Source organism: Pituophis catenifer, unplaced genomic scaffold (genome assembly GCF_029215685.1).
Source record: "Pituophis catenifer annectens isolate HBS135680 unplaced genomic scaffold, rPitCat1.0.hap2 SCAF_12, whole genome shotgun sequence".
Taxonomy (NCBI): domain Eukaryota; kingdom Metazoa; phylum Chordata; class Lepidosauria; order Squamata; family Colubridae; genus Pituophis; species Pituophis catenifer.
In genome coordinates, this window is record NW_027256892.1 from 12087179 (window position 1) to 12107337 (window position 20159).

The window sequence follows — 20159 nt, forward strand, 5'->3', positions numbered from 1 at the left end:
GGCACCCTCACTTCTGGGGTTCTGAAAAGTCCTTGTGACTTGGAAAGGAAACTATTTCTGCAAGAGATGAAGTCATCTCTTGCAGAGAATTTTTGAGGTGGAGTTGAAGCCCAATGGAGTTGTTAAGGCCACAAGTTGGCCAGGTCCCCTACTTAGCATTCCTGACTCACTTGGCCTATTCCTTCCTGGATATTTTGGCTTACTTCGTCAAATTGTGGCTATCATGCTAAAAGAAAAGAGAGAGAGTGAGAACAAAAAAAAAAAATGTCGTTGCTGTTTTTGTTGGGAAAATATCAAAAGAAAATTGTACCTGCAGTGTTCTACTGAATAATTCACCGAGAAGAAATGTAATCAAATTACTTCTTTCAAAAGGATTAGGATACCTGCATTTTATCTTCTGGCACATCTTCAGTGATTCAGTGCTTCTCCACCCCCATAAGCCTTCACCACAAAATATCTGGCCACAAGCCAGTTCTACTCTCTCTGACATCGAAAATGCAGGGCTTCCGGTTTGGCTTCCGTCGCTGTCAGACGGTCCCTTGGGACCGCCAGCCCCGTCACCCCTAAAGAGCCGCCTTCACAACTGAAAGGCGGCTCGAAAAACTCCATTTCCATAAGGAAATGTGAGATAGAGCAGGCGAGGGCAGGTAGAGCCCTCTGCGAAGTCCCCAGAGTTTTTCTTTTACTCTTGGGGACAAAGCAGGATGAGGCTCCCTATTTCCTTCGCTGCTGCTCTGGGCTTTGGGAGACCTCTGCCTTTTGCAGAGCCAGGCGACGTGACCAAGCCTCTTAACGAAAATCAACAGATGGTTTAATTAAAGAGGACGAGATTTGGACTTGGGACCCTAAATTGCAAGTATTTTTAACGATTTTACAAGCGTTTTTAAGTGAAGGAAAAAAAAAAGAAAAATATCTATTTTAAGTTTCTTTTTTCTTGGAGATTTGTACTTGATCTTGTTTGGGGAGAAGTTTTCTTTCTTTAAAAAGAGTTTGTTTGTGTGGCAGGATGGCGTTAAAACTAATAAAGCCTGACAAACAAGCAGTGGGGGGGGTTGTTCCCCCATTCACAATTATGTGAACAAGTTTTGAGCTTACAGACTCAGAAAAATGGCTTTAATTTAAAAGAATTTGTCCTGGACGAAATGGCAAGATATCACGAGACTGTGAACCAGAATTTTGAAAAATTTAGGCAGGAAATTAAAGAATTGATACAACTAAAGTATGATAATTTGCAACGAAAGATTGTAACAGTGACTAATGCTTTTTCAGAAATAGTTATAAAGATGGATACAAATATCAAGTTATTAGATTCTAAAATGGAGGAAGTTGATGATAAGATTTATAATTTGGACAATAAAATACAAAGAATTGAAAATGATTTGATAAATATTCAAGACAATAGTTTAGAAGTAAAGTCTAAAAAGGAAGCTGGTCACGAGACTTACAATGCAGAAGATATAAAGCAAGGGATTGAAAAAGAAGTTACAATGATGCAATACAGGCTCACGGAATTTGCGGTTAGAATGAGAGGGTTACAGGAAAATAATAGAGATGATTTAAGAAAAATATCTGCTCAAGTTCTGGCCGGGATTTTAAAGGTTCACCCTGAGGAGGTATCTTGTAAGATTGACAAGGCCTATAGAGTAAATTCTTGGATTGCAAAGCAAAGGCAATTGCCTAGAGATGTGGTGATTTACTTTACAGATAAAGAAATAAGAAATGATATTGTGCAGAAATCCTTTAATTCTACTCTACAATTGTATGGAAGAAAGATCTGGATATATAAAGAGTTGCCGCCCAAGATGTTAAAAGATAGAAAGAAATTTGGATTTTTGGTGGCTGAGCTAAAGAAACAAAACATCTCATTCAGGTGGGACATTCCAGTTGGCATAATATTGAGATATCAAGGAGAAAGATATCAACTAAATAGCAGAAGAATTTTACTACAAGGTTCTCAAAAAGCAAAATCAACAAGAGATAGAAATTCAGGATAAGCAGAAGGAGGTGGAAGTAATGGAAAAACAACAAGTTACAGAGGTTTTTGTAGATGAGCCGCTTCTGGATTCTCCTTCAGAGGTCTCAGCTGGACTATTTATAAATACAAGAGAGGCGGCTCTGGATTCTAATGTGATGACTTATCAAGTTACAGACCAGCATGGAAATCAATCAGTTGATATACAACTTATAGAACCAGAATGGAGATTTAAGCCACAAAAGCAAAACCAACAAGATCAAGTTATAGATCAGCATGAAAACCAAACAGTTGATATACAATTTATAGAAAGGAAATCAGGATGGAGATCTAACCCACAAAAAGTCAAGAAAAGAAGAAGCAGGTCTCACAAAAACAAAAACTTTTAAACTAAACAACAGTGTAATGCCAGTTATCTAAGAGATGATTGAATATATGAAAAGATAGCTGAGGCAAAGTATTGGTTTATATTATCTTGAGGAGAGTGACAGACCTCTGCAGTGCTGTACTTTTGGGATGTGAAAAGGGCCTTAAACTGAATGGATTGGAACTATCTTTTTTTGGATTCTTTGACAAATGCACTACGTTTATGCTGAGCTACAAGGCAAGAGAGTTATGGGATTGGGGCACGCAGATGATCTGATTGTTACCCTATTATGGTGGTTGGAATTAATAATTTAGATGAAAGACACTACTATAGACACTATATGGAATACAAATATAAAGTCACTCGGGTGGTTGTTGTTTTTTTTTAGAACATATTTGCTATTGATGGGGGCAGATGTTAATTGAAGATACCGAACATACTGTTGGAATTAGGATGTGATGTTACCCTAACATGGGTGATGGAGTTAACAATCCAGCTGAAAGACATTACAGAAGATATCATATGGATTACAAGCTTAAAGTCATTTTAAGAGGATTTTATTTACATAAGGGAATACTTTTTAGTGGTGTGGGCAGAAGAATAAAGATATTAAGAATTATTAAGTATGGTAGTCCTGTAGAAAAGTGGGTGGAGACAGGTTAGCTTATTGATTGCTTAGTTTAAGAAAAGGGATATTATGTTTAGATATGAATATATGTAAAAGATTTGAGTTAAGAGATATATCTATGGGGCAGACTATGAGTTGAATCAATGTTAAATTAGGAATTATTATATAGTCTTATAGTGGAAGGTTGCTTTGAAATGTTATATTAATATACATAAAAGATTTGACTTAAGAGATATATGTATGGAGGGGAGAAAAAGGTTAGATTATGAGCAAAAATTGCTAAACTGGGAGATATAATAATATTATTATGCTAAATTAGGAGTTATTATATAATGTTATAGTAGAATGTTATTTTGAAATTTATAGTATAAGGGGGATATAATAATATTATTAGAAAGAAAGGGTCAGCGTATGGGGGATGGAGCAAGGGGATGGTAAAGTATTATATAATCTGTTATGAATTTGGGTTTTATTTTGAAGAAGCCACGGGGGAGGGGGGGAGGGGGGTTAGGGAGGAGGGGGGAAAAAAAGGGGGAAAAATTTGTATTTGAAAAACTTTTTCAATAAAAAAAAAGAAAAGAAAATGCAGGTGGGAAGCATTCTTGTAAATCTAATATCCAATAATAAGACATCGAAACTGATCCTGAATCATGCCTTTCTCCATGTCCTTACTAAGCCCTAATATATGGTGCCTCGAAACACTATAAACTATTGATTACACACATGTTCCAGTTAATCCCCCCAAAGGATGCAGAGGAAATGGCAGTGCTTCAAGAGGGATATTCTTCAGACGGACCTATTGCAGGTGATTAATTTTGATTTGCTCTGAAATTAATCTTCTCTATTAACTTTTCTGTTCTCTCTCCCCCACCTTCACATATTAAGGGATCATAATACACACTCATGTAAGCATGATTTGTAATTGGTTGTATCAAAAACATGGCAGAAATCCAAACTCTGGCTGGACTATTTAGATCAGGCACTGGGAATAACAACATTCCAAATATTCAGTCTGAATTCCAAGGCCCTGGGTGTTGAGGGTGATAAGGATGCAAAATCTGAAGAATAAAATTGTGTAAGGTTTTTCTTGCAGTATCTGACAATGTGACTCAGAAGCAGAGGAATAGATCCACTGATTTTTCTTCTTATTTATACATAAGATAAATCAAGTGATGTTTCTTACCATACATGTTCTCTCACAAACACACAGCCTTCCTCAAATAGGAAAGTATTATCCTTGTCCTAAAAAAGTTGCTTCCAATTTATATTCTTATATTTCAGCTCTGCAGTACATTATCATTATAATATCATATTCTGGCTAAACTATTGGAGAGACATTGTCACCAAAAGCCATTGTGTTAGATCTTTCCAGAAAGCTGTGTGTTTGAACAGAGCAGATTTTTTAAACTTTTTTTTAAAATGACTTCATATCTCATTTTATTATTTCTGAACCTTGCAGGATTTGTTCTATTTGAAGTTTTACATCCTCATTTCCTGTCAGTTCTATTAAAATTGATTTCCGCCATCAGCAAGAGAAAGATAATACAAAATGAGCTCCTGTGAGAAAGGGGGAAATATACTTATCCCCAGAGGAGACATTACAAAACTGTTATATTATTTGAACTTTCTTTTCCTTGTTGTTTGCTTTAGAAAAGGGCAAAATCTTATCTTTGGGCCAGTTAAAGAACAAATACAAATCGCAAAGAAAAATTGTGAGGAAAATTAAGCCGGCATTGTGCCCAACGTTGAAAATAAATGTGATGGAATCTCTCTCTATCACAATGAATAATTGGTGTTATTTTTGCTTACATGTTGGTTTTGAACATGAGCTGGTTACGAACAATACTAGTATTTTCTTTCATTGAAAACACAAAATACAGCAAGGAACAATGGCAATATTGGAAGTAGAACTGAAATAGGTTGATCACAAGGTTTGAAGGGGGATTGGTTAAAATGAAGGGGCTCCATGGCCAATTTGGTCTAGTGGTTAAGGCACCAGGCTAGAAAGGACCAGACTGTGAGTTCAAGTCCCACCTTAGCCATGAAAGCCAGTTGGGTGATCTTGGGTCAATCACCAGGAGATGGTGAGTTCTAGTCCTGTCTTAGTCATGAAAGCCGGTTGAAAGACTTAGAGCCAATCACCAGGAAATGATGAGTTCTAGTCCCGTCTTAGCTATGAAAGCCAGTTGGATGACTTTGGGCCAGTCACTCTCAGCCCAACTAATCTCACAGGGTTGTTGTAGTAGGGAAAATAGGAGATGGAAGGAGGATTAGACGTGTTCACCACCTTGAGTTATTTGTCAAAACAATAAAGGCAGGAAATAAATAAATATTTATTTCAAAAACACTTGGCAGGAAGGGTGAAAAACAGCAGCTTTCTCGGAAGTCCTAAGGTGATGAAAATCAGCCACCATTTATTTCCCATAATACTCTAGAAGATGCTAACTTTGGGTGTTGTGGAAAGGCAAATTAAAACAGTGGCTAGTCTTAGATATCTAGAATGGATAAACATCTGGCCAGTTTTTTTTAAGAAAAACAAATATGGGAAGCTCAGGGCAAATGTCACAGATGCCTCAGAGGCTTCACTGTTTTAATTAACTTTAACAGGTTTATAATTGATGCATTTTATTTATTATTATCGGACGCCCGACTGCCAAGTTCTCCACGTAACTTGCAGAAGGGATTAAAAGTATAAACCAGAAAGAAAAATCAACTATATAATAAACATGCAGGACAGAAGTGCAGTTGGTCAAGATCACCAGTTTGGGGCCACAGGGAGTAAAACAACAAGTGGAGAGATGTTTAAAATGACCTGGTACCACAAGCATGTTTTTGACTGAAAAAGCAAGCAAGAGGGTACCAGGCAAACTACACTAGGAAAAGCACCACACACTTAGGATGACACATCTCTCAGTGCCCATTAATTTTTCCATCATCTATCTGAAAATAGATGATGATCATGACAATAGAGAACAAAGAAAAGTAGAAGCAACTGAGATGCTTCAAACCAAAGTGACAGCCTTTAGTATCATCTTCATTTTCAATACACTTCAGTGTTGTCTAAGTGTGTCTATCTGTCTAAGGCAGAAAAGAGAAAGAATAAACAAAGGTGCAAGTAGGAAGCAGGCCCAGGGCCAAGAGGTAGTGGTAGGAAGCACACCCACCATTTTGGTTTGAGGTAATTGGGTGCTTTATGGCTGGTGAAGTTAGTGACTTGTCAATGCATTTTGAGATTCGCAACATGGCCGTTGTTTGGTGAATGGATCAATCCAGTCCATGGTAGCCATTGGGCCTGAGCATAAATGTGTTGATCAAAAATTTGAATACCTCAGAGGACTTTCTGGTTCAACTCAGATGTTTCTAATAGATTCTGCTTCATTTATGCAGAAAATATTTATTAAGTTAATTAGGTGATTATTATATATTTTCTAGAATATTTTTTTTACTCTTCTCTTCACTTCTCCCTTCCCTTCCCATTATACAGTGAATCTGCAGTTTTCTCCAATAATTCTAATTTATATTTGTATTACAGTATTAGAATATGTTGAATCTGTAGTTCCACGTGTACACACACACACACACACATACACACACACACAAACAGTTATGTGAAACCTGCATATTGTCTGCACTGCTGGGTGATTATGAAGACACTGCCAGAAGAGGCTTCTAGGATGACTGGATTAACTTGTTGTGCCTTTTCTCAATAATATCACATAGCCCATCACCATGTAGAGTCTTTCACTGCATTCTGATCATTTCTGCCTCCACTTCTTTCTAAACATTCAACAAACACATTCATTAGTTTATCTGGACATTGCCAGAAAAGCCTTTGCATTGTTCCCTTGGCAATGGCTATGATCTATCATGAGATCAAAATGGGAATGCTGATTATGTACTAGCTGGTGTTCTAAGAATATCTCAGCTGAAATTTGTGGCCTCCAAGATGTTACTGAATGGCAATGCTTACCATTTTTAACTACTGAGCACACTGTGCCAAGCTGCTGGGATTTGTAGTTCACCAACATCTCAAGAGCTTCAGGTTCCTCTACCCTGAATATTAATACGATGTCTGTTGTTGCAGGTGGCAAAGCCTGTAGGGAGAAAATACTTTGGAGAAAACAATAAGGGGGAAATAGAACCGCTTAGAATTTACAATTTATGTGAAATTAAAGGCTTAATTTATGGAAAGAGAGGAATGCAGTGCTTCTCTCTGTGTCTCCTTATCCCAAAGCTCTCTGCTTTAATTGGGAGACAAAGTGGTCCATATGGAACTCTGATTTTAGGCTGCCTATTTGAGAGCTAGAGAGACAGCCCGCCACCTCGTGGTTGCTTTGGGAAGGCAAAGAGAAGTTAGTCTTTAGAAGAGAATAATTTAACGCTACTTCCAGTTAAGCACCATATCTACAGGGCGTGAAATTAGTTCCAGCAAGCAGCTAATAAAAATATTTAGCAATTCACTAGTCTTTAAATCAGCAGCAGAATGTTTCTTTATTTGCATCAGTGCTTGTTTCTTCTTGTTCTAATATTTGATGATCAAGCCAGAATGGCACTTCTAAAACTATAAATTCCAAAGTTATATCTTTGTGCAAAAAAAAAAGTTTAGAAGATATCATGTATTCCTTTGGAGGACTGTCAAGTGGGGAGCAGCATGAAGAATCACTAGTGATGCAGATGTTGGACTGCTCTCAGTCCATGGATAATGGGAACTCTAGTCTGAAAATATCTGGTCAATGGTAGCATTCACAACCTCAACTTTTTTGAACCTGGTAATTCCCTTCAGATGATCTAAAACACACAATTCTCAGAATTCCCCAATCAGTTATGGGGCAATTTGCTGGCCTTCTAACACTTTTAAAGCATGTTGGAGAAGCCAATGAAATGTTATGCATTTAAATTAAATTTAATTAATTAAATTAACTTGTTTATAACTTTGATGGACTGCCAAAGTTCACATGTAAGAGAAAGCAAAAGTGAACAATTAGTTCAGCCAGTTAGGTGACTTTGATTCTTATCTCTTAGGACTTTTGGTTTTGAATCTTTGGATCTCCAAAAAGCTTTTTTTTTTAATGGAAACACACTCAGTCACCATTAATAAGAAAATAGACTGTGCGTAAACTCTGCAGGGCTGAAATTAGTTACAAGAGAATATCCATTTTTCTGTGGTTTTAAATAAGCCGTGGTAGAGGGAGAAATAAATTCATTCCAATCTGAATCAGTCCTGGCTGATATGGATCCTAAGGTAAAGGTAAAGGTTTCCTTTGTCCAGTTGTGTCCGACTCTAGAGAGCAGTGCTTATCTCCCCTTTCCTACCTGAGGGAGCCAGGGTTGACCAAGGACGCTTCCATGGTCATGTGGCCAGCATGACTGTACACCGAGGCATATGGAATGGTCTTACCTTCCCACCCAAGTGGTACCTATTTATCTACTCACATCTGCATGCTTTCTAATTACTAGGTTGGTAGAAGCTGAGACATCCCCTCAAGTGCCATTCCCAACTGACAAATTCAGCATCTTTAATCACTGAGCCATCGTGCCCCATGACACAAATGGCTTACAATAGGTGGGATGCATTGGATTTGTCTAATGAGCATATTAAAGTGCTAAGAAAGGAGGTGAAATCTTAGTCATGTCAGGCCCTGAAAAGTGGTATCTCAAAGGTCTCTGGAAGTTTTGATCAACTCTTGTATCTTTTTCCTTCCTTCCTTCCTTTTCTATGATTTTTTTGCTCCTTCTATTCTTTCCTTCAGATCTAAAACTCATCTTTTCTCTTAAACCTTTAAGTTCCTCAATGTGGCACTATGAACAATCTCCTTTTTTCATCCATCATGTTCTTTGCTTGATGAGAGCAGTAACCTTTTCAGCTTTTTTTTTTTCAGTGTGCATACATTTGTATATATTCTTAGGTAATTGGGCTAGTAACTTTCCTTTTAGCTTCACTAGTTGAATGCAGGTACTCTGATTAGCCATGCTCTTCATGCCTATTATTTTGATAAGTGAGTAGGCCTATCCAACCACAGATATTTTGCTATTATGGACTTTTGGAATTATAAATTTTGTTCTTAGGTTGTGCAATCTATGGCCTCCAGATCTTCCTCAACTTTCATTCCCATCCACTTTTGCAGATGACGAAGAATGCTGGGAGCTGTACTTGAATAAAATCTGGAACATCTACTATTCATCCTCTGCTTTCCATTAAGGATCCATCAGCTGAGGATGTAAGAGAAATAGTTAATATTATTTCAACAGCTGAATACACTATGGATGTCTGGGAGCTTTCTGTTTGTTAGATGTTTTGGTTTCTCCTGCCTATTCCCTTGCTGTCGTTTTTTCCCCCATCGTCTACAATAAATAGCTAGAACATTCTCATTATTCAAGGTCTTGTGATAAGTGGCAAGAACAAAGAAACCAGGCCTAGGAATAACAGCAAAGAAGTCTTTGCTTGACTTTGAAGTTTTACAATGAACTCTCTCCCACAATCCCATCACCATATCAAAACTGCTTTCGTTAAAACACAATGCAGAAGGCTCCCAATTTTATTTCCGGCTCTCTCTTAAACTTACTTTGGGGAGGCGGGGAGGGCAGGCAACCGGACTCAGATTATAGAGATGTATTAAACAAACACAAAAAAAGGAGCAAGGACATAGCTTTTGAACAGCTCACACAATGGCATTTCCTCTCCTTTTCTGAAGGCATGAGATGCTGCTCCTCTAAATGCAAACTGCTTAGACGGTAACAATGCAATTTGCTATTTTTGTTCAACTCACTTTCTTTCCATACAATTTCCGTTAATTAAAGCATCCTTTGCAGAGATTTAAATCAGCTCTTTGATCACCTTGTGCTGATTGTGATTATACCTTTGCACATCCCCAGCAGAGTGGGAGAACGACAAATGGGGACAGCATGGGCTTAAGGTTTTATATACTCAGGTTGATGCTAAATGCTGACTTGACCTGAAGCCAATGGCCACCTTCAGGTGGAATAGACTTCTTTGTTATTCTAAAGGTAGTGCTAGAACTAGGAGTGGTAATTAAAGGAAGAATGTTTTAGTTAAATAATAGGGAACAGTTAAAATATAAGTTGTTTAGAAGAGAGCAGGAAGTCTTGGAAGAATGGTTCTTCTTCAGGCTGGCTGAATAATTCTGAGTTGAAGTCCACAAGTCTTAAAGTTTCCAAGTTTGGAGACTCTTGGATAATCAAATGTCCAGAAGATGGATTGATATTTATTAGGGAGTTTAGTAAAGGTCCTGTACTTACGGTAGAACAGGATTGAACTTGATGCCCAATATTCCTTCTAGCATTGATTTTGTTATCTGAAATTCTTTACTAACCTTCATTATGAGGAAATCAGTGATGGATATTCTAACAATGATCTCTTGATGGGTTTTGATGCAAGTTCAAATAAGTAAGAAGCAATTACAAAGATGTAAACAGTGAAAATTATTACTCTTGTCCTTCCTTCTCCAGCTTTTTCTCCTTCACATTTTAGGGTCGCCCATTGCAATCCAGATATGATATTCTCTTGAATTTCAAACTTTACATTACAGCATTCTTTTATCTGGACTATCAAAATGTCACAAACTAGCATGAAGATTTTTGAGATGTCCAGAACTGATTAATATACTAGGTACTGTGATGGTTTCAGATTCCTCAGGTATATATTTTTTAAAATCTTCAGGGGTAAAGAAACAATAATTGCTTGTTCTGAATAGTTTGTATTTTAACTGAGGCCTATTATTTAGCTGCTCTCCATTTTTAAAAATACAAAATCTATCAATTACCTAGAATTGTCTTTGATCTTAGAAAAAATGTCCTTTGCAAGTTTTTTTTTTTTTTTTACTAAGAATTATGTATCTTAGAAGAGAAAAAATTAACCTCTAATCCAGTGGTGAAATCCACTTTCCTTCACTACCGGTTCGGGAATGGGAGCGTGCGCGCCTCTTCTGCGTATGCGCAGAGCCTTCTGCTCCTGTGCAGATGGTAAAAAATGGGACATAATGACGTCCCAGCGGGTGGCCGGAATCTCCCGCCACTGGCGCTACCGGTTCACATGAGCTGGATAGATCCAACCGGATTTCACTGCTGCTTTAATCTAAAATGTTTTAAAACAAGGGGTTTATCAGGGAAAAACTTCGCCTTTTAATTTCTAGATATCCAATAAATTAGGAAGGTTAAGCGTAAATTAATATTAGGGAAGTTGGCTAGATAATTGATAAAATAGATAAAGCTTGATCTGTTAAATAGACATATACAACAATTTCTACTTCTGTGCAGGTCACTATAGTTAAATTGCTAAGGCGAAAGTGAAACATTCTATGGTTCAAAATATTGTAAATTCAGTGCTGTAGATAATATACACGTTTCGCCGTGCTCTCAAAACTTTTCTATTTCAGCAGGCTGGCCTGGCCTAACTCTCCTCTTTTAAATATTTTAATTCGTGATTTTATAAATTGGGTGTTTTAATCTGTGTTTCGGCCAAAATATTTAATAATTTTAAGGGATTTTTAATATTTGTATTATCTGTATTTTATCTTGGCTGTTCACCGCCCTGAGTCCTTCGGGAGTAGGGCGGTATAGAAATTTGATTAATAAATAAATAAATAAAAAATAAATAAATAAATAAATAAATAAATAAATAAATAAATATCATAAAATGTTGCAATCTGGAAATGCATGGAACCACTGTGAAATGCCATTTTAAGAAGCGAACGCAAGTATATTATGTTAATACTGTATTTATTCTGCTTTGTTAAAATTAGCACCACGGTCTTCTATTTTCTGTCAGCATAACGCTTCTATTTAGATGTAACATCAGCTGTTGTGATTTTTAAAAAGATGCCCAGCTTTAATTATTTTATTATTCTACTTCTGTTCTACAGGTGTTCTAAAAGCTCAGCATTTGATTAAGACCACAACAAAAGAAGATAAACATAGAAGAATCTCCCCTCAATAGTAGCACGGAGTTTTCTTCTTTATGATGTGATAATAAAGAGAACCTTCAGATATTTTAGGCCTTGTGTTGCAAAAGAAAAGGTTAAAACAAACATGGGTTCAGGGAGCTGGAAAGGCTGGTTAGAACTGAGTCAATCTTTTGAATACCAGTAGTCCTCGTCTTACAACTATTCATTTATGACTGTTTGAAGTTACAATGGCATTGAAAAAGTGACTTATGACCATGTTTCACACAACTGTTACAGCATCCCCATGGTCAAAATTTGGACACTTGGCAACTGGCTCAAAACTGGTTGTAAGTCAAGGACTAACTGTATGTCTGGTGAAGGAAAGTCACCTCTTTTCTTGATTTGATTCTTGAATTGTACTTATTTTAGGGAGTTTTTCCTAACATTGACAGCTTGAATCTGCAGTCTTGTATTTTGAGATTATTATTCCATGTCTTTCTTGGAAATTACAGGTAGTGTTTGATTTATGACCACAATTGAGCCCAAAATTTCTGTTGTTAAGTGAGACATTTATTAAGTGAGCTTTGCCCCATTTTACAACCTATCTTGCTACAATTGTTAAATGAATCACTGCAGTTGATAAAATAGTAATCTGGTTGTTAAGTGAATCTGGCTTCCCCACTGACTTCACTTGTTAGAAAGTTGCAAAAGGGGAATCACATGACCTTGGGACAATGCAATCATCATAAATATGAACCAATTGCCAAGCATCTGACTTTTGATCACATGATCATGGGGATGCTGAAAAGGTTGTAACTGTGAAAAACGGCTATAAGTCACATTTTTCAGTGTTGTTGAACTGTTGTAAGTCAAGGACTGCCTGTATACTGTATAAAACAAGCCTTGACACTTTCTCTGTGAGATCTGTTCAGGTATTTGAAGTCTGCCATCATACCTTTCCTCCACTCCTATCTGCCCTTCAGAGGAAGATATCAGGAAACAGACATCATACAAATGAATGTAACTCTTCTTTCTTGTTACAGGGAATAATAAGAGACTCTTGAAGGCCTGTTAGAGGTTCCTGTTCTCCCTTCTTACACTAAAGACAATCAAGATGGGGCAATCTTGAGTTTCTTCTTCCTCTCCTATCTATCTGGGCTTGAATTTCTTCTTCAAGGCCATCTCTGTGCTCCTCTACAACATCATATTTTTTGTCAAGGCTAAACATTCCTAACTTTCTCATTTTAATAAAAATTAAACATGCAGATCACTTTGAAGAACTATCTATGTATGAGTAGCCTTGTCCACCTGATAGCTTTCTTTATTGAGCACAACATGACAGCGATGAGCAGACCTGTTCTGAGTCAAACATCACTGTACGTTGGATGTCACCGAGCTACATGAGAAGCTGGTTCTGCATGAATACAGGGTGATCGTAGCAGAGATTTTACATGTATCCAGTGTAATGTGAAAACCATGGCATGGTTGCAAAGTCTCCACATTGTAGACAGGATGGCTTCCTGTGTACTACTGTTGTCAGCCCCATAGATAAACCAAACCAAAAAAATCAGTTCCACAAAAAGACTAAAACTACTTTAATGAGATTAGTTATAATATCAGACTCTTCTAAGTTTAATTTAAGATATACCTCCTGCCCTTTCTTATACTCCTGTAAATTACGGAACAGTTTGCCTGAACTGTTTGTGATTACTACTATCTTCCTATTATGAACTTTAGATATTTTTTAGTCCTCATCACTTTGGTAACGGAGCTTGCATCTCTATCAAGGTCATCTTCCTTACTGTCTGCAACTGTTATCACAATACAATTTGAGGATTTTAGAGATGGGTGTTATCTATTCAGCCTGAATTAAGGAGCTTGGTTCCTCATTCAGTTGTAATGGCAAGGTTCTTATTGTAGTGAGAGGTGATGATAAGAGGCTTGGTCTTCAGAAAACTGCAGTAAAAATCTCCAGATCTGATATTCAGAAACTTGATATCCTTCATTTTAGGGAATAGAACTTTAAATTAAAAGAACTATCTATCCAACAGAGAAATTCATTGCCTGTGTAAATTTGAAAAAGGTCAAAATAATCTTTCATTTTCACAAAGTAAAGACTTATTCTTGAAGCTGTCTTAATATTAGCATTTATGAGGCAGTCAATCCCTCAGGGCATTTCTTATGAAGTACTGGCAAATTCACCCAGCGGGGAGGATAAATTGTTCATAGTTAAATGGATATTTGGTAGTTTTTGATTAAGTGAATCATCCAGATCTAGGAGTCTATTTCACTTCCACTGTACCAAATTCAGAGGATGGTAGGAAGGCAGATGAGGAAGCAACTTAATGGGAACAGAATGGGGTATGATCACGATTTAATTAATAAATCATTTAATTAATTTAATTAATCACGATTTAATCCATTAATAGGATCAGAATGGGGTTGTGCTCTGTCAAAGCAAGAATAGATCATCATCATCATCATGGCATATATCCTGCTCTTATATCCCATTTAGTAGTCTAGCCCAGTGAAGAGGTCTTCTCAGAGTAGAGGCTGTATGTGTGCGTTCCAGATACAAATGCAATTTGCAGCAAGAGAAGCAACAAAGATTAAACACTACTGGTTGAATTGGCTAAGATTTTGAACTATGATAAGGTTTTGAAATAATAGAAAATACTTGTAGCTGAGGTTTTAGATTTTGGCAGAGGTTTGCTCTCCAAGCTTGTTTCAATTTAGTTTCTGAACATTTCGTGACCAGACTAGGTAACATCATCATCAGGATTTTCTTGTCCTATTCCTCTTTAGCTTATTATATATGGCTTATGTAATCAGTTGGGCGTATGATTGGTTGTTTGTTTGGAGCAGGGGTGGGTTCTACTTACTTTTACTACCGGTTTGCAATGGGATCTCATGCATGTGCTTGCTTCACTCATCTGTGCACCTTGCTTCTGCACATGCGTAGAAGCTTCTGCACATGCGCAGATCGCTGATGACAACATCCGGGGCAGTGAGCGGGACCTCCCGCCAGTTTTATTACTGGTTCTTGCAAACCGGTCCGAACCGGGAGCAACCCACCACTGGTTTGGAGCTATATTTAAATTCTGAGCAGCTGATTGGTTCTCTTGTTGATTTGTTGTTCGAATGGTCTGATTTCTTACAGATTCATATGCTGGATGTAAATCAATATGCTTGCTAATTGCTCCTTTGGGAAAATACCAGGCTTCAATAAATTCTCGTTTGTGGTGGGTGTTGGTATGGCCAATGATTTTTGTTCCTTCCCAATCAAATTAGTGTTGTTCATTGTCAAAAGCAGTTTGAGATCAGGGACTTTTGGACATTGCCATTTCACTGCCGATTGTGGTTGATGCAACATGCCATGTCCCAACATGCATAAAACAAGAGATAAGAAAGCTTCCAAATACACCAAAATGGCCGTGGAGACTTCATGAAATGTTGGCAAAAACGAATTCAAACTGTACATTGTCACCAAACAAAACCATCTCAGACTTATGAGAAATAAAACTGCAACTCAGTCTTGATTCTGAAGTTCAAACACATTTACACAACCTGTTTGTGCTTCATACAAACTATAAAATGGCAGGTTTTTACACATACTTTCTATTGTGGTAGAATTGTCAAGGGTCAGTTTTCAGCACATAATATCTTTTAGGGAGATGCCCCTAGCCCTAATTATGGGGACCTCATCATCATGATGAATTCTGCTTACATTTATTTCTCGTCATCTTCCCAGTATTCCCCTCTACACACAAACACTTTGGCAACCTATTTTTTCTGCCATTCTGGCTTTAAGTATAGGGAATGCATTTTTTATGCCTGGGTTCTCTACCCATTCTCTTTACTGACTTTATGCTTCAATGCAGGGGTGAAATGGTACCAGTTCGGTTGAATTGGTAGTGGCAGTGGCGGGTGGTTCGGAGAACCGGTAGCAGCAGCAGCGCAAGGCTCCACCCACCCACCTGGACATTGTTACTTCCTGGTTTTAACCAGGAAGTAACCTGTTTTTTACCCTCTGCACATGCACAGAAGGCTTTGCACATGCACAGAGGGTCCAAAATTGCACACGATGCATGCACACACTTCCGAACTGGTAGGGAAGGTAAGTAGATTTCACCCCTGCTTCAATGGTATATACTAACTTTTAAAGTTTTGAGACCAACAATGTAACTATCAATGTGACTGTGAAAGAAAAATAGATACAACAAATTATTATTTTGCAATTTAAGGAACGCATCAGGAATTCACTATATGTTGAATCAAGTTGTTTGCTTTCTAGTTCTCTGTGGTTTCAATTTCAAGACATTGATTCTTCAAAGGTCAATCCAATCATCTGTTGCTTGAGCTTTCTTTTAGATCAGAAATAGCAAGGGCTTTGTGAATTTCTGCAAACAGACCTGGTCTTCCTCTGAACTACAGTCCAACCCTCTAAATATGAGATGCTTTATCAGCTTATGTTCCAATAATTTTGGCAGTCAAATCAAGAGGAAAGCTGCATTAATGGGAAAGTTTATCAGTAGAATGTTTTCACTCCTAAGTGATCACTCAGGAAGAAAGTTGCTAATCTGGAATGTATAATGAGTTCTACTTCATAGCTGAAATGCTGTCACAAATTTCTCAGATTCTTCTCCTCCCCTGTGTTCTTCTTTGCTGTAATTTGGGTGAAAGAAGAAATGTCTTCCTTTAAAGATTTGGAGTGTGAAAAGGGGTTCCTCAATTTTAACATACATTTTGGTATTACTGAGAAAGCTCTAAACAGTTTTAGGTCCAATTACATTTAGGAAGTCCACTTGATGGCTGAAGTGATCTGCCTGAGAACAATCAAGCAACAATGAAGTGACAAAAATCACATCTCAACTTGCTAATAGAATAAAATCAAATTTTTTATTGGCCAAGTGTAATTGGACACACAAGGAATTTGTCTTATTTATTATTTATTTATTTATTTATTTATTTATTTATTTATTTATTTATTTATTTATTTATTTATTTATTGGTTCGATTTATATGCCACCCTTTTCCGGAGACTCAGGGCGGCTTACAATGCGTTAAGCAATAGCCTTCATACTTTTGTATATACCTGCTTAGTAGGGCTTTCGGCCCCACTAAGCGGTGTTCTTATTTATACGGTTTGCTCCCACAAACCGGGTCCTCATTTTACCTCGAAAGGATGGAAGGCTGAGTCAACCTTGAGCCTGGTGAGATTTGAACTTGCAGTAATTGCAGGCAGCTGGTGTTACTTAACAGCACTTTAGTCTGCTGTGCCACCAAGGCTCTTGGTGCATATGCTCTTGGTCTTGGTGCATATGCTCTCAGTTTACATAAAAGAAAAGAAAATTTGCTAATATAGAATAACAATGTTGGAAGGGACCTTGGAGGCCTTCTAGTCCACCCTCCTCCTGAGGCAGGAAACCCTTGCCTATACCATTTCAGACATTCATTTACCTATAAATTCAGAGATATTCATTTGAGGACATTTCCAAGCACCCTAGGAAAATGAATAAATAGAGAATACAGTAAAGGCCCTCTTCAGCATTAGCACTGAAAATTCTGAATATCTTCCCAAAAGCAACACATTTATTTTATTGGCTGATATGGGTTTCATTGCAATTTTCATCTGTTGCTTTGTTGTAATAAATGTTATTACTTTTATCTATATAATGATGATGTTTTATTGCTCTATGGTTTAATCTGCCCAAGGATCAGAGGGTATTTACTGGGCGTAAAATAAAAGATTATTGCTATATTTTGGTTCCTTACCAGTGGTGGGTTGCCCCCGGTTCGCACTGGTTCTATAGAACCAGTAGTAAAACCGGCGGGAGGCTCCGCCCACCGACCCTGATATCATCAAAATGCTTCTGCACTTATGCAGAAGAGCGCGCATAAAGATAAGTAAAGATAAGTAGAACCCACCTGTTCCTTACATATGAAATAAATCTATGTTTTTCTTTTGCTCATCTGCTTGACTGCATCTGCTAAAATACTTTTGCTAATGATTCAACTACCCATGTTCAATGCCTTCCATTTCTATGCTACCATTGGCTCTGGCATTCACCTGTATCGTATCAAAGTTCTAATTAATCCAGCATTTTATTGTTATTATTATTTAGACTTCTATACCACTTCATAGTGCTTTACAGCCCTCTCTAAGCGGTTTACAAAGTTTACAAAGTTAGCATATAGCATATTGCATATTAGCATATTGCATTAGCATTAGCATATTGCCCCCAACAATCTGGGTCCTCATTTTACCCACCTTGGAAGGATGGAAGGCTGAATCAACCTTGAGCCAGTGAGATTTGATCTGCTGACCTGCTGAACTAGCAGTCAGCTGAAGTACTGCACTCTAACCACTGCGCCACCTCTCATATCCTAAATGGCTGGTCCCAGGTTCTTCCAAGAAGCCAGACTGTTCTCCCACTGTTGTAACCCTCTACTCCAAGTAGCATATATTTCACATATGATTAGCAATGAGTGATTGATAAATGCAAGGAGAAAGTGAATTCTTTCCATTTTGAGAAGGCCTGGGGATAATATAGAGCAGGGGTCCCCAACCCCCAGTCTGTGGACTGGCACCGGGCCGCAGCATGCCAGAAACCAGGCCACACAAACAAGCAAAGTCTCATCCGCAGGTTGCAGGCAGCACACAAAACCACACCCCCTCCGGTCCACAGAAAAACCATTGAACCGGTCCCTGGTGCTCAAAAGGTTGGGGGCCACTGATATTCAGAATCCAAGTGTAGGGAAACAATAATATAGAATATAAAATACTGATATACTAGATTTAGTAAAAGCTTGTTATTCTGTAATCATTAGGTTCCTGTAACATATATATTGTGCTTTTGTATCACATATATTATTCCTTTCTATTTGTATCTCCTGTTACAAACATATTGTCATTAGGCCTCTGAAATGTATCTGGTATTTGTCAAACGTATGTCCCTGCCATTTGACCTGCTCATATCAATCTCTTTCTGTGCCACCTAAAAACATGGTACGTATCTGTTGGAACTCCAGCCATCAACAAAGGGGTAATTTACATCTCAATCCTAATTTATGTCTGATCTGGATAAGATCTGGTCTTCAGGAGCCAGGGGCTAAGTGGCCAATTAAGTAAACAAAGATAAGACTAATTGGAAGTTTAGATTCCTTTGCAGGGCAACAAAGAATACACAAACATAAATTAAGGGGCCAGAATTGGGGATCTAACTGATGCTTTAAAGGTATAAAATGTGGTTACATCTTCTCTGAAGATGTGAACCCTCCCATATACATATCTCTTTGTATGTGTTTGGAATGGTTTTACCCAGCCTTTTGTCTTTGATCAAAGATTAAATGTTGATTCTTATTCAAGCCTCCGTTTAAGTCTTTCTTTTTGGTTCACTGAGAGCTTAAGCGTATAGCCGGACCTTACACAAGCAACTCCTGTGATCTTGTATTATTTAAACATGTTCTGATGAAATTTAAAACTAACCAGAAGGATAGCAATTCCTTACACATATCTGAAGTGGGAAAAGAAAGGACAGATGGCAATTTTCTCAATTGGATATTACAAGTGTTTCTATTTTAGATGTTCTCTAATGTTGAAAATAAGCAAGCAAAACAAGTGTGAGATGTTTTCCTCTTATAACATTTTTAACACATGCACACACCCGCACAAGCAAGTTTTTGCCAAAGTGGGGTGAAAAAATAATTGAAGAATGATCTCAATTAGCAGAAGCATTTAACAAAGCCCTCCCCCAAAATTTGTTTTCCAAATTTGGGCCGGGGCCGGGGGCAACCACCTATTCATGTTGCTGATTTTGTATTCTAGTTTATTAAACATCTTAAACATCATATAGCTAATATCTACGCCAATTGGAAAGAGAGAGAGAGAGAGAGAGAGAAAGCTGTTCTTTTTGTTATTTCTGTTACTGCAGCCTGTTTTTACAGGTGCTTCATTTTGATTTGCCAGGATTTGGTGGGTTGTTTCTTTTTTTTTAGCTAATCCTGAGTGCTAAATTAGCACATATTTCAGTGCCATTAAATTGTGCTTGTTTGTTTCTTCAACCAGGTGAGCTAACAACTGGGCAGGAAAAGACATAAATTTATACTGTAAATAACTTTCCTTATTAAAGAGAGAGAAAAGGCGAGGGGCGAAGCTTTGATTCACATTAGAAATCCTGCGATTTTCCAGCCAGACTCCCAAAGATCACAATCCCAGATTTAGAGGGAGAAAAGGCGATGACGTCACGCCGTACGGGCGAAGGCGATTGGTGAAAAACCGCTTCTCCTCTG